Here is a 14947-nt window from a genome sequence, read left to right on the forward strand (position 1 = left end):
GGGAGAACTTGCACAATTAGTGGTTGACTAAATACTTATTTGCCCCACTGTATCTGGTTCCGTCTCCATTCGAACTATGTCGCAATTCCATAGGGGGCAGTACAGATTTACAAGGTGACAGCGAATGATGCACTTTGACCTCCTCAGCCCGGAAGACAACATGCCTGCCCACTCCAAGCAATTGTATTTTCTTTTGTTCAAAAAGGCACAAACATGGAAACATTCAACCTATTTAAATTAAAATATTATAAAAAAAAAACAGTAAATTAAAGCCGAGTTTCAGCCATATTTGCTGTTTTAATGTTTAGTAGCACCGCTGTGCACGCCCAATCTGACATGTACAAGTGCTGACGTTATCGGTGCGGTCTCGCGCCGCGGGAGCTTTTGATATGCATGCGGAACAAGCCCCCACAATCGAATTCTTCCACTTTGGAGCAGGATTCCAAGGTTTGCGTCTTTGCCTTCCGTCTTCGCGGACACCATATGAACGTGAAGCCACTCCGCAACACAGTCATTGCGTCTTCGTGTCGCAGAGTCGCCATGTAAACTGCCCCTACATGATTGGGACAGCTCTATAAAATACTGCATTTATTTATTTTTAATTGAAAAAAAAATCTACGATGGACTGACTGAAGCGCAAAGTAGCGTAGGATCACTGTATTGCACCATAAAATAATTACTTAAGTGACAGGTTGTATCTCAGAAAATTTTGTAAGTAATGGCACTCCTATAGACCCTACCCACGTGACGTCACAACTCCGCTCTCCTGACTGGTGCCGCCCACTTGTCCGTCAACACATCGTGTTGACCTGTTACGGCTACGTACGTACGTTTTTCTGCTCGTTAACATTAATAATCAAAATGGTGAAGGCGTGTGTGGCGGTCGGTTGCAATAACAGAGAAGATAGACGGAGAGACTTGAAGTTCTACCGGATTCCGAGAGACACGGAGAGGAGAGAGCAAGATGGGCTGCTGCAATTCGACGAGAAAACTGGGCTCCAAACGATTACCACAGATTATGTAGTAGTCATTTTATATCTGGTAAGATGCATTTAATATATATTTAGAGGGTTTTGGGCTGACAACCACAATTAAGATCATTGCTAGGCTAATCGCCGACAACATACACGTATGTATGTAGTGAGAGTGCTATCGCTAATCCATATAAACATTAAAAGCCCTAGCTCCATTGACAAATGACATGAAATACATTAGACTTGACAGTGGATGTTAGCAAGAACAAAAGATTTTGAATTGAAAATTTCGTAACTCACCTTCCGAGCACAAGATTCCTGCCGAATTTTCGTGTACGAGGACCTGTTTCACCCAACCAGAAACGTAGCATTTATAAGCCTCCAAGCTCTTAAAGTTTTTCAAACTTTCGTGAGAATAGGCTGATTTTGTGTGGACAAGATAGTTGTAAATATCAGGGTCAGGCAGAGACGGCGAAGGCAGCCGGTCAAAAATCATCGATTTAGGCATCAAATATGGATCTAGCGACTGTATAGAACGAAGCTTTTCCACATAACGCCTTTTATGCAACACATCCAGTGAGTTTACGGCATCAGAAAGCACCGGGTCTTCCATGAAATGCATTTTAAATTCCTCGATCAATTGAAACCAATGCTAATACAGAGACAAAATGACGGACAAGTAGGCGGAACCATACAGTGAGCACGTGGTTTTGTGACGTCGGTGGGTAGGGTATATCTCAAGGCTCCACCGTAATTAGTGTCATTAATGTGAGGATAATTATTCACAATAATAATAAACAATGTTTGGGGAAAAAATAGGAAACATGAATAAAACTATCCAACACTTTAATCCTGTAAAGAAAAAATTAAGTGTCAAAACAAATCCCTGCAGAATTCAACTGGCTCCAAATATAGCTCTGCTTAGATGGCCAGCATCTTTTCAGATCAAAGTGAAAATATTGTAATATTTAAGCAATTGAGGTCTATTTTGGTTGTTTGTATTGTTGGTAAGATATTAGCTGTTGGCTGTTTTGGCTGATGACGAGCGCTGATGAAAATGGAGAACACAACACTTATAAACACACATATTTACTTTGGCATGCATATTTTTCCCCTTCCCTCTGGCAGGTACTCAACAAGAACACCTGCACCGACACGCGACAGCCACTCGCAGAGATCACAGAAAATGCTTGCTATTTTTGGTTTAATTTTAATGTGCCTTTTTTAGCTAAAAGACATTCCACAACTAAATGTTACTGAAGAAATTCCTGTACAGTGTTGCAGCAAGTTTATAATGTAAAACGTTTGAAACTGAAGAATGCTTGATAGGTTTTTTGTCCACAGTCTCTTAAAATCAAGACAATTACCTAAGCAATTGAAAAGATACTATAATCACATTTTCTTGCTGTATTCATAGAAAAATCAAAGATCTCAATCACATTTGATTTGTGTGACCTGAAGTAAACTGATGCTATTTTCATTGCACAATTGCATATTTGGTTCTCTATTTACAACATATGTCCTCTTGAGCCGTTCTAATGCATTTTACTAGCTTATGCAAAATATGGTAATTTGCTTACAGTTTAAGCAAAAATTAAACTTGTGCATATTAATCCGGTTTCCTTTCATCGTGAATGACTTTAATTAAATGCTTGTGTGACAGACTTCGACGCTACAGAGGCATAAAGGCTAATTATGACCAGAGCAAACACATGAATCATATTTTGTACATGTTTCTGATTGTGCCTCATGGTATCATAATGAAGACTAGCCATGAATAGAACATTTCCCCTTTTAGTCTAATTAAATGCCTACCTTCATTTTCAAGGTTAAAAGTAGAGTAATGCCATTGTGAATACATAAGCTGTAGGTGTGAATGGCTTTCTATCTCTATGTAAGCCTCTCGCTGTCTGTTTTGGGAAAACCTCACCAAAGACATCTGGGATAGCTTCCAGCTCAATGTGATCCCCGCACAGGAATAAACGGTGAAGCTGATATGTGAATTGTGTCATCATGACACCATGTAGAGATTTTCTTTCAGCCAACATGAATGTATGCAGGCTATTGTGTAATATACAAAGGTGCGTCCAAGTTCCAAATAACTGAAAGCAGTGTCTTAGTTGTTATGTGCTAAAAGGTGTATTGCAAGTTGACTGTTTATCATCAACTGTCAAATTCTGCATTGTCGTAGGCTCTTAGTAGCAAGTAGTTAGAAACATGAAACCAGCCTGGAAGCAGTTTTATCATCAGCATATTATACAATTGAATTTTTCCAATTTTTCCAAAAGTAGAACAATAATAAAAGTACTCTACCAGAAAATGAGAAGCTTCTTCCACTAAGTAGAAAGGTCTTAGCCCCGATAGTAAGTCAAGCATTCATTTCAGCAATGGTAGACACTAATGTTTAATAGCTATTTGGAAAACATTTCAAGACAGTTTTTGTCTTACATGGGTCGTGTCACATTGCCTGCGCTGATTGCTCGGGGAGAAAAATGCTCATACCGCTTATGTAGTGCTGTAGCCATTTTGAAAATGTAACTTTTTAAATCTACAGTATATTTTGAAACCAGTAACTGACCCCGACTTGTGTGACCGTTTAAACGAGAGATGTCCCGATTGATCGGCGTCCGATCACGTCATTTTCAAAGTATCGGAATCGGCAAAAAAATATCGACATGCCTTTTTTTAATATATAAATATATTTTTTAATTAAATCGTTTTCCAATTGTATTTAACGTTACAGACATAATATGTTACACTCATTCAGAGTCTTTAGTTTAGGCTTAAGGTAGGGTTATCAAATTTATCCCGTTAACGGCGGTAATTAATTTTTTAAAAAATTTATCACGTTAAAATAGTTAACACAATTAACCCATGTGCTGCACGACCCACTCACGCATTGTCGCGTTCAATCTGTAATGGCGTCGTTTTACCTATATATAGAGCTAAAAGGCAGCGTAAAATGAGTAGAGTGAATTTTGGCAGCCTTTGGAGCCTTTTTTTAATTGGCTAAAGCCTTACAATCCCTCTCCCCATGATTAGAAATATCGTGGGAAGCAATGTGGGGAAGAAAGGTAGTAATTGATCTTTTTCTTGACGCCCTGTGTTATTACCCAACGCAGAGAAGATATATCAATTGGTACCACTACGCACAGTCATGGTTGCACTTCCCATCATGCATTTGGGCAGAACAGTTAAATGGCTACCGTGTCATTTACTGAAAGCTCAACAAATACACTAGATGGCAATATTTAGTCACAATATACAAAGTCACATTTATCCTTTAAGAATTTAAGTCTTTCTATCTGTGGATCCCTCTCACAGAAAGAATGTTAATAAAGTAAATGCCATCTTGAGGATTTATTGTCATAATAAACAAATACAGTACTTATGTACTGTATGTTGAATGTATATATTCGTCCGAGTTTTATTCATTTTTTTTCTTAATGCATTGCCAAAATGTATATGATCGGGAAAAATTATCGGGAATGATTGGAATTGAATCAGGAGCAAAAAAAAAGCAATCGGATCGGGAAATATCGGGATCGGCAGATACTCAAACTAAAACGATCGTGATCGGATCGGGAGCAAAAAAACATGATCGGAACAACCCTAGTTTAAACATCTAGCTGTGGCAACAGTGTAAAAACTGAAGGTACACTAACAAACTAGGTTCACATCGGTGCACTTGTTTTGGTTAAAACCAACAACAACATCAACAACCAGTGGCAGTTTTAGGGGTGGGGCCACAGGGGCACTGGCCCCACCTTCAATTTGAATGGCCCCTGAAGTGCCCATGTTCCCATTTTAGCACAAAGCATGCCAATCAGCAAATCCTTCTTTTCTGAAGCGAGAAAGAATGAGATAATGTTGTTTCTTGTATGTTCAATATTAATGCTGCTTTTCGTGCTTAAAATTAAAATGTAATTTAAAAAAGTTATTAAAATTATTGTTTTATGTATTGTATCCTTACTTTCGCACAGCACCATGACTAAATACAAATTATTACAAATTTTACACTTCCGTGAAGTTTGCCTCCCATCAAATACAAATTTATATAAAAATGTTGTCAGTCGTTTGTGCTGTAAAAAGTTTTGTTTGTGCTATCGTTTTTGAGATATTTACAATTTATTTATAGGTCAATCTGAGGTCAACCAGCCCCCCATTTTGATGAAAAATGGCTTAAAATAGTGTCAATCGTTTGTGCTTGTTTGTGCTGTAAAAAAATTTGTTTGTGCTGCTATTGTTTTTGAGATGTTTACAATTTATTTATAGGTCAATCTGAGGTCAACCAGCCCCCCATTTTGATTAAAAATGGCTTAAAATAGTGTCATTCGTTTGTGCTTCGTTTGTGCATCTGAGTGGGATAAGTCCAATTTCCCACCTTCCTCAAATGCAGCAATAGGATACGAAACAACTGCGAGTGACATCATCACTCAAAATTAATATCTCAATATCTATAAAACGATAGCAGCACAAACGGAAATTTTTACAGCACAAACGAGCACAAACGAATGGCAACATTGCGGTTCCTTTCCACCGTAGATGGGGGGCTGTCTGACGTCATCACTACAAATTTAAAGCATAATATCTCCAAAACCGTTGCGGCACAAACAAAGCACAAACGATTGACAGTATTTTTAGCCATTTTTAATCAAATTGGGGGGCTGGTTGACCTCAGATTGACCTATTAAATAATTGTAAATATCTCAAAAACAATAGCGGCATAAACGAAACTTTTTACTGCACAAACGATAGACATAATTTTTATATAAATTTGCGTCTAATGGGGGGCCAACTTCACAGAGGTAAACTACACTGGTTCAAGATCTTTTTACCGTCACATGGAATATAATCTGCATATTGCCTTGTTGACCAAAACAAACACTGAACAAAGATGGCAGCAACACTTGGCCCCTGAGGGCAGTGGCGCCACCAGGGGGTGGCCACGGCCACCCCTATAAATTGGTTGGCCACCCCGCTTGCCAGTATATCGTTAGATTGTTGTAGCATCAGTCATGCATTTCATCCCAAATGAATGCATTTATTTTGTTTTGTTAAATGTAGGGCTGTCAAATTTATTGCATTAACGGGCGGTAATTAATTTTTTTTTTATTCAATCACGTGAAAATATTTATCACAATTAACGCATTCGCAGTACGACTCATTCACGCATTGCCGCAAACAGCCTACAATGGCGCCGTTTTACTTCTATACAGAGATAAGAGGCAGTGTCAAGTGAGTGGAGTAGATAAAAGCATTCATTGGGGCCGTGCTTTTAATTGGCAAAAGCTTTGTCATCCCTCCCACAGTAACTATAAATATTGTGGGAAGCGACGTGGGGAAGAATGACAGGAGCTGATCTTTTTCTTAAAACCCTGTAGTGTATCCAACGCAGAGAAGATATAGCATTTATAGCCACCACACACAGTCATAGTTGCACCACTTCCCATCATGCATTTGGGTAGAACAGTTAAGTCGCTACAGGATCATTTACTGAAAGCTCAACAAATAACTAGATGGCAATATTTAGTCACAATTTACAAACTCACATTTATCCTTTAAGAATTACAAGTCTTTCTATCCGTGGATCCCTTTCACAGAAAGAATGTTAATAATTTTAATGCCATCTTGTGGATTTATTGTTATAATAAACAAATACAGTACTTATGTACAGAATGTTGAATGTATATATCCGTCTTGTCTTATCTTTCCATTCCAACAATAATTTACAGAAAAATATGGCATATTTTAGAGATGGTTTGAATTGCGATTAAATAATTTTTAAGCTGTGATTAACTCGATTAAAAATTTTAATCGTTTGACAGCCCTAGTTAAATGTACACCTTATGCCTAATATATACATAACACAATAAAACAGAATTGATGTGGAACTCAAAATGTTGACTGGTCAGTTACGGACTATGCACATTAAATCATTAGTAACATCAAATATTACACAATACAGCAAAGTATATCAGTAGTCGTGTCCTTAAGTCTTTCTGATATTTTTCCCTTGACCTTTTTACTGCAATAATATCATGAAAACCTGAAATTATGGCTTTTAGTTTTGGCCACCCCAAGATTTTAAGTGGCCCCATTTGGCCACCCCTGTGAAAAATTTCTGGAGGCGCCACTGCCTGAGGGTTATAATTGGCCCTTTCTTGGACCCTGTTTCAGAAAAATCCTAGAACCGCCACTGACCACAACAACAAATGTGTCTCAGCCAACGTGTGATCGCCTTCAAAATTTATCAAATGAGCTTTACCAGCAGAACAATGGTAGATATTTCAATCGAGTCTGACCCGGACCAAATTTTGCAATTGTTTAACAGCCTCAAGTGAACGAACTCTGGTGCCATTTCTTACATTTTTAACTTAAGTGTGATGATTGCATAAACCTGTGAGCATACTACAATAATGTGCTTAAAAAAGTATCAACTTGCCGATCTACCCCAGTTTACTCCCTTTTTTCATGAAAGATCCCCAAAGACTTCCAAACAGGTCATAGGATAGCCTGTACTCGAACTGTGTTGTAATATAACATGAGTGCCCTTTCAAATGTTTATAGGCTTCCCCAGGGTGCCTGCGTATGGTCGTCAGGAGATTTCTGAAAGGCAGTATATTGAGTTACTCCCTCCTCGCTTTATCTGGAGGCCGATTTCAATGGTTAGTCTGTGAAACTCGTGTTGTTCCCACTTGGGTTTCTCATGATGGGCTAGTCTGTGATTTGCACCAACCAAGATCCCACTAAGCACACCCACGAGTACCGGCATTACCACAATAATGAGATGTTCATCTTAACATTCCCACTTGCCATTTGAGTTAATCAGCAAGATAACACTGAGAAATATGGGAACGATCCTCATTGCTTTGCGTGCGAATTCTGAGAGTATGTCGCTGAGCAAAAACTCAACTGAAAATTCTTTGCAGATCAAACTTTACACAAGTATTCTAAAACGTACCGTGACTAAAGATGTCCCAATCGGCTTAAAGTAGGGCTATCAAATTTATTGCGTTAACGGTGGTAATTAATTTTTTTAAAATTAATCACGTTAAAGTATTTAACGCAATTAATGCATGCGCTGCACGACCCACTCACGCACTGCCGCGCTCAATCTATAATGGCGCCGCTTTACCTATATGTAGAGCTATAAGGCAGCGTAAAATGAGTAGAGTGAATTTTGGCAGTCTTTGGAGCCTTTTTTTAATTGGCTTAAACCTTAAAATCCCTCTCTCAACATTTAGAAATATCGTGGGGAAGAAAGGTAGTAGTTGATCTTTTTCTTAACACCCTATGTTGTGTCCCAACACAGAGAAGATATATCAGTTGGTGCCAATACGCACAGTCATGGTTGCACTTCCCATCATGCATTTGGGCATGGCTACAGTATCATTTACTGAAAGCTCAACAAATACACTAGGTGGCAATATTTAGTCACAATATACAAAGTCACATTTATCCTTTAAGAATTACAAGTCTTTCTATCCGTGGATCCCTCTCCCAGAAAGAATGTTAATAATATAAATGCCATCTTGAGGATTTATTTTCATAATAAATATACATATATACATTCAACAAATACAAATATACATTCAACATACAGTACTTATGTACTGTATGTTGAATGTATAAATTCGTCCGAGTTTTATTCATTTTTTTCTTAATGCATTGCCAAAATGTATATGATTGGGGAAAATTATCGGGAATGATTGGAATTGAATCGGGAGCAAAAAAAAAAAAAAAGCAATCGGATCGGGAAATATTGGGATCGTCAGATACTCAAACTAAAACGATCGGGATTGGATCGGGAGCAAAAAAACATGATCTGAACAACCCTAATCGTGACCAACATAGAGGTACTGAAAAGTTAAACATTTTTGGAGCATATCCTTGGCTTTTTGAAATTTTTATGGCAAAAAACGCTTATCGTATTGAACTGAATCAAATTGCTGTTCTATTACAACAGCACTGACACATAAGTGGAAAAACGGAAACCGGGTAGTTATCTCCTTTAACAGTGGTGATACATTGGGTTATGTCAGTGTGTCTTCGGTTCTTGTGCTCCAATACTGCCATTTCTCTGGATCAATGCGTGAAAGCAGCGCATTCGTGTCTTTCAGCATTCACACAATAAACATAACAATCATGTTGCAAGATATTAGGTAACATGTTTTCAGAGGATGCCTGAACTCTTTCCTGTGCTGGTGCAGAAGCATATTTAAATATAGTATCTGATGCCATCTAAATGCGATCCCAGTCATCAGCTCTCGGAACAGCCCAGATGCTTTTTCCGCCTTGGCTCGGAGACACACAATAATGACATCATGCTAAATGCACACAGCTTTGCACTCTACTTTGCACTTCTCAAGCAATTTCACGTGCATGCCTATTCTTCGATAACTCGTCTGTTCACTTTTGGAAGGCTTGGCAGGCTGCCTTTTCCTTTTTTGTTGTGATACTGTTTACAATGATTGCTGGCAGGAATTCCTTGGGTCAAATCTCTAAGCTATGCACTGCTAAAACCATATGTAATTTTTTCTTTTCAAGTCAATGTTAAATGAGTGTTTGGCTCTGGAGTCCTCTGTGCTGAATACTGAAGTAATATATCTTTGAACAAACCTCTACTTTTACAAATGTCTGTTGCGCAGAGCTGTGGGTTGCGGTGAAGACATCATGACAGATGTTGGTATTAGTCATCGCGCACCAACAGTTGTTGAAAAAGATTGTGTCAGTTTATTTGCTCAAGTCACCCAGCAATTCATTTTGCATGGCATCTATTAAATCAAAGGTTACAGTTTATGGAATTCTGGTCCAGATCTGGTAATAACATACCAGATGTATGTTCGAGATGTTCGAGTTAAAAATAAATAAATGAATACACAGATTTGGTTCGGGTTGTTAATTCTTTTGTTCAAAAGCACCTACTGTTATTTTCGGACTATAAGCCGCTACTTTTACCCCTCATTTTGAATCCTGTGACTTATAATAGGTAATGCTTTATTTGACAGTGGCATCATAAGACTGTCATAAGACCGTCATAATTATGACATAACACTATCATGGTCATTACTGAATGCTTATGACAGATATCATTAAGTGTCATCCGGCAAATTATGTCACTCACTCCATTTATGTCCAGCTCAGATCTTTTACATCCATTCAAAAGTGAGATAACTTGTCGGATGACGGTAAATGGCATTTGTTATAAGCATTCATTAATGCTCATGACACTGTTATGTCACAATTATGATTGTGTTATAACAGTCTCACGGCACCACTCTCAAATAAAGCATTACCAAATACCATAACTAGCAATTAATGAAGAAACTGGAACAGTAACTGAAGAAATATTTATCACAGAACATGAATTTTGATTGTTATTTACTAGGGCGTTAAAAGCCATTAATTTTTTAAATTAATGATCACGTTAAAATATTTGACGCAATTAACGCACATGCGTAATCAAACAGATTAAAATGACAGCAGTGTCATGTCCACTTGTTACTTGTGTTTTTTTGTCTCCCTCTTCTGGCGCTTTGGTGCGACTGATTTTATGGGTTGACATCAACAATGGCAAGCTACTAGTTTATTTTTTGAATGAAAATTTTACAAATTTTACTAAAACGAAAACATTAAGAGGGGTTTTAATATAACATTTCTATAACTTGTACTAACATTTATCTTTTAAGAACTACAAGTCTTTCAATCCATGTATCGCTTTAACAGAATGTTAATGTTAATGCCATCTTGTTGATTTATTGTTATAATAAACAAATACTGTACTTATGTACAGTATGTAATGTAATGTATATATCCGTCTTGTGTCTTATCTTTCCATTCCAATAATAATTTACAGAAAAATATGGCATATTTTATAGATGGTTTGAATTGCCATTAATTACGATTAATTAATTTTAAAGCTGTGATTAACTCGATTAAAAATTTTAATCGTTTAACAGCCCTATTATCAACATTTGCAGCACTGCAATGCATGCTCGGAGGCATGTTGGACGACAACAGCGTTGACAGCAGGTGGCAGCAGAGGTTGACTGTCTCCCCCAAGGGAGCAGTGATGTACAAATGAAGCTTCTTGAAGCAATAGTGATTCAATATGTCCTATGACAGTCTTATCTTGCCACTGTCAAATATTTTTTTTACCAGTTAATATCTTTTGGTGTAACCATCCCATAATACAGTGAAGACACCTCCGGCTTATAGTCCAGTGTGGCTTATATATGAACAGATGTTGTTTTCGTGTCAAATTTGGTGGGTGGCGGTTTACAGTTAGGTGCGCTTTGTGTGCAAAAATTGCAGTGTGTAGAATATTTCCAAAAGCTTTTTAAAAGTTGTGATGTCTTATAATCTTCCATTTCATACTGTCCCGTGTTGCTAAATCATCTAAAAATAACGATCTAACAAAGCATTGTTCTTCGAAATACAGTCACCTTTTTAGAGTGACACCCTTGATTAGAGCTTGGAATTGTTTTTCAGCACAATTTAGCTGCTTCGTTTCTGTTTCATTCTAGAATAGCAAACTTTGCAGCCTCTTTTAAGAATGTTTGTTGTTGTCTCACCCAACTGGGTTTTGGCCTACAGTCACGCTCTGTGGACCATTGCAAACAGTCTGATACCCCTCATGTAGCCTCCAATCCCATTTAGTCTGCGCACACGCAACCAATCTGTGCAAATTGCTAAGAGCAGGAAACATAGCGATAATTTCCTGTCCAAACTTACCGAGCATGCTTAATTTCCTTCAATTCACCAACCCATGCCGTTTCTGAAGAGGTTAGCGTTTTTGCTGCTTGTCATTTTGTGTTTGTTAACTGTCTTCTTCATGCATCTGGCTTTCTCATTCATAATTGTCAGGTAAATTATTTCTTGGAAAAACCTCAGGCCGCAAGATATTCAGTATCAACAGATAATTGGACCGTTGCTCTCTTCTGCCAGAGAGGAATCCACTCAGATTGTCCTTATTATTTTTGCGTAGCACACCTGGTAGTACCGTTACCTACACAATTCCACCATTTGTACACACTTACACCTCCTTTCAACTTTCTGTCCTCCGCCCGCCGACTGCCTATGTTGTTTTTTGGATTGTGGTAAAGGCAGAGTCATGCTGTACCTTTTTAAAACAAACATACAAAATACAAAAATCTTTTTGTGTAAACATACACCCCACCTCTAAACTCTGCCCTCTTAAAAGTTCTGAGCCAGACTGCACACAACACCAACAATTCCTTATATAGCGTGCCTTCTTGCCTGTACTCACTTGAAGAGCAAAGCCAGATTGCCTAAAGGGATAAGGGACAGAGAGGAAGACTTGAGACAAATTCAAATTTGGCAGGGTTGTTACCACAGTTGTCTTAACTAATTGATATTTAACAAATTAATCTTCAACATTTTTGGAAAACAAAGTAATCATTTCTAGACATTGTTCATCTTAAAGCTGTTCAAATCCTTTAATTTCCAACTCTTAACCCATTCAATCCCATCCATTTTCACTAGAGCAAGGTCCTTCGCTCCCGGCCGTTTTACTGGATTTTGACTGATTTTGCAAGGCCCACAGAAAAATATGTTCTATTGCTATATAAACATGGAACCCACCAAAAGAAAGATTAGACTCTTCTTTCATCAGAAAAAAAGTAAGTTTATATCTTTTTCCATTCTTTAGAAATCAGCATTTCTCCAATTTCTGATGAAAAAACTGAGAAATTGAGCTTTTTGTGAAAGCATACATTTCAAACATAACTTTGACTTTAACACAGCCATTTTTTGCTTTGTTACATCCCAAACACCTGAATAATGTTTTCCTTTTACAAAATAACAGAAAAAAACAAGACTAGAGCTTTTAATAGCAAAGTAACAACTTATTTACACATAACTAACTGAAAAATGACGCTATTGTGGCTGCAACAGCCGGTTAAACTTTTTCCTCACCGTTGCCTGTCTCAAAAAGATGACTTTCTTGAGTTTCTGTGCGGCCTCTGCTCGAGAGCAGCACGGACTCAACAGCATCTAGTGGTCCCGGTTGTTTTGCTTGGTCGTCCGCCGCCTGGCATCCATTCTGCCTTCGCCCCGGCTTTGCGGCTTGGCCGTTCGTTGCTGTTGAATCGGGTTGAGGGTCTTACCAAATGCGCTACTGCCCTCCAGTGGCCAGTTTTACTGCTTTAAAATGGATTTTCAGCTTTGTGCTTTGGAGATAAATTGAATCACAACCCAGAGATGTCTCTTTTGAAGAAAAAAAACAAAAAACGGAAAAGACGTATAAATACATGTTTGGGACACTGAAACAATTAAAAATAGAACGTATTTATACGTTTTTGGGAGCAAATGAGTTCATAGTAAATATGATTGCTGTAGTACTTCTTGAAAGTAGACCGATTTCTTATCGTAAAACTGGAGTTGTTGACTTCAATTTTCACCTTTTGTCTTTTCTGCAGGAAAACTGAATGCAGCCTTTGTTGAGACACTACGTTTTTAAAACCAAAATTCCCGCCACAGGAAGGAGGCCCATCACCTGACAGATAAGGTAGAAAAACCTCTTGCAAACACTTGCCACGTTTACATGGAGCCAAATATTCCAATTACAATCGGAATATTTGTTCAAACCGAATAAATGTGTTCCATATAAACACCTCATTCGGAATGAACAGGCCCAAACCGAATGGAATTTCATTCCGATTCACAGGGGTGGAATATTCCTTTTCCCAAACCGATTAGAAGTAAAATTATATCATGTAAACAGGGAAGCGGAATGGTGTCTGGTTGCGTTCTTTCTGCACATGCTCCGTACTGACGTGGTGACGTCACTTTGTGAAGTAAGTAACGTCACTTGCAACATGGCTTCCAAGCACAGCGCACCTAATTGGAGTCCGGCGGAAAGATTGTATTTAATTCAAACTTTAAAAGAATTGAATATAATTGCTCGCTTAGACGGGCGTAAAACGAGGAACAGTGAACTATTTAAAAAAGTTCATGAGAGGTTACACGAAGCCGGAATAGACCGGAACGTTGACCAGATTAGAAACCGGTGGAAAACCGGCTACTACAAGGCAAAAGAGCAAAACAGCAGAAGCGGATACGACCCCACAAACACAACAAGTGGGTTAAAGTTAAAACAGCAGCACTCCGACGATCGATCTCCATGTTTTGCAACGTGACGCTTTGTTTTGATTAATCTGTGCATGTCAGACGGCAGTTGTCAAACGTCCTTTCGGAATAAAGGCAGTCACATGTAAACGCTGGATCGGAATAGATGAAGTGACATGTAAACAGCTGATCTGAAATTTCCATTCGGAATGATTTGAATCGGTATGAATAAAAGTCAGCATGTAAACGTGGCTACTGTTGGAATGCTGAAAATTATAAGGCATTGAAAACACACTGCAGTGTTTGTTTTTTTTTTTTTTTTAAATCCTTTGATTCTTTGAGAGATGGCAAAAACATTTCAAAGTTTGAACTGCGTGTCACCTTCAAAGCTAAGCAGCTATTTTTAGACTTTTTTGGTCAGAATTAACACAGTTTGTCGTCTCATGGTTCTATTCTACTGCAATGTTCTATTATTTTAACCAATTATGAACTGTGAGTCCTATAGACCCCAATCACCAACGTCACACAATCACGTGATCGTTGTGTTGTGCCACCATATTGTCCGTCATTGTGTGTCCGTATTGTCAATGCTCGTAGTTTCTAAAGGGGGGATTCACTTGCAAATTATGGAAGCCCCGGTGCTTTCAGACGCTATAAACTCATTGGATGAGTTGCATAAAAGCCGTTATTTCGAAAAGCTTCGGTCGATCCAGTCGCCGGATGCATATTTGATGCCCAAACTGATGTTTCCTCCTGTCCGGTCCCGTCCCATGTGTCAGAGCTCTTCCTGAGACCACAAAATTTCCAATCATACTCCAGTTTATGTCACAATGAGGAGTCGGGTACCCAAAATCGGCACCGGCCTGAATATAAACCGACGT

At 38.3% G+C, this 14947-nt stretch overlaps 1 protein-coding gene across 2 annotated transcripts in view; it reads left to right on the top strand.

Moving 5' to 3' along the window:
* peak1 (pseudopodium-enriched atypical kinase 1) overlaps nucleotides 1–14947 on the top strand; it is a 152791-nt gene that overhangs the window by 31798 nt on the left and 106046 nt on the right. For both annotated transcript variants that reach the window (XM_057836089.1, XM_057836090.1), the window contains exon 2: nucleotides 13418–13506. The gene's annotated coding sequence lies outside the window, so the exon portion shown is untranslated. The remainder of the gene's footprint in view (nucleotides 1–13417; nucleotides 13507–14947) is intronic.

Source organism: Corythoichthys intestinalis, chromosome 5, assembly GCF_030265065.1.
Source record: "Corythoichthys intestinalis isolate RoL2023-P3 chromosome 5, ASM3026506v1, whole genome shotgun sequence".
In the NCBI taxonomy this organism is placed as follows: Eukaryota; Metazoa; Chordata; class Actinopteri; order Syngnathiformes; family Syngnathidae; genus Corythoichthys; species Corythoichthys intestinalis.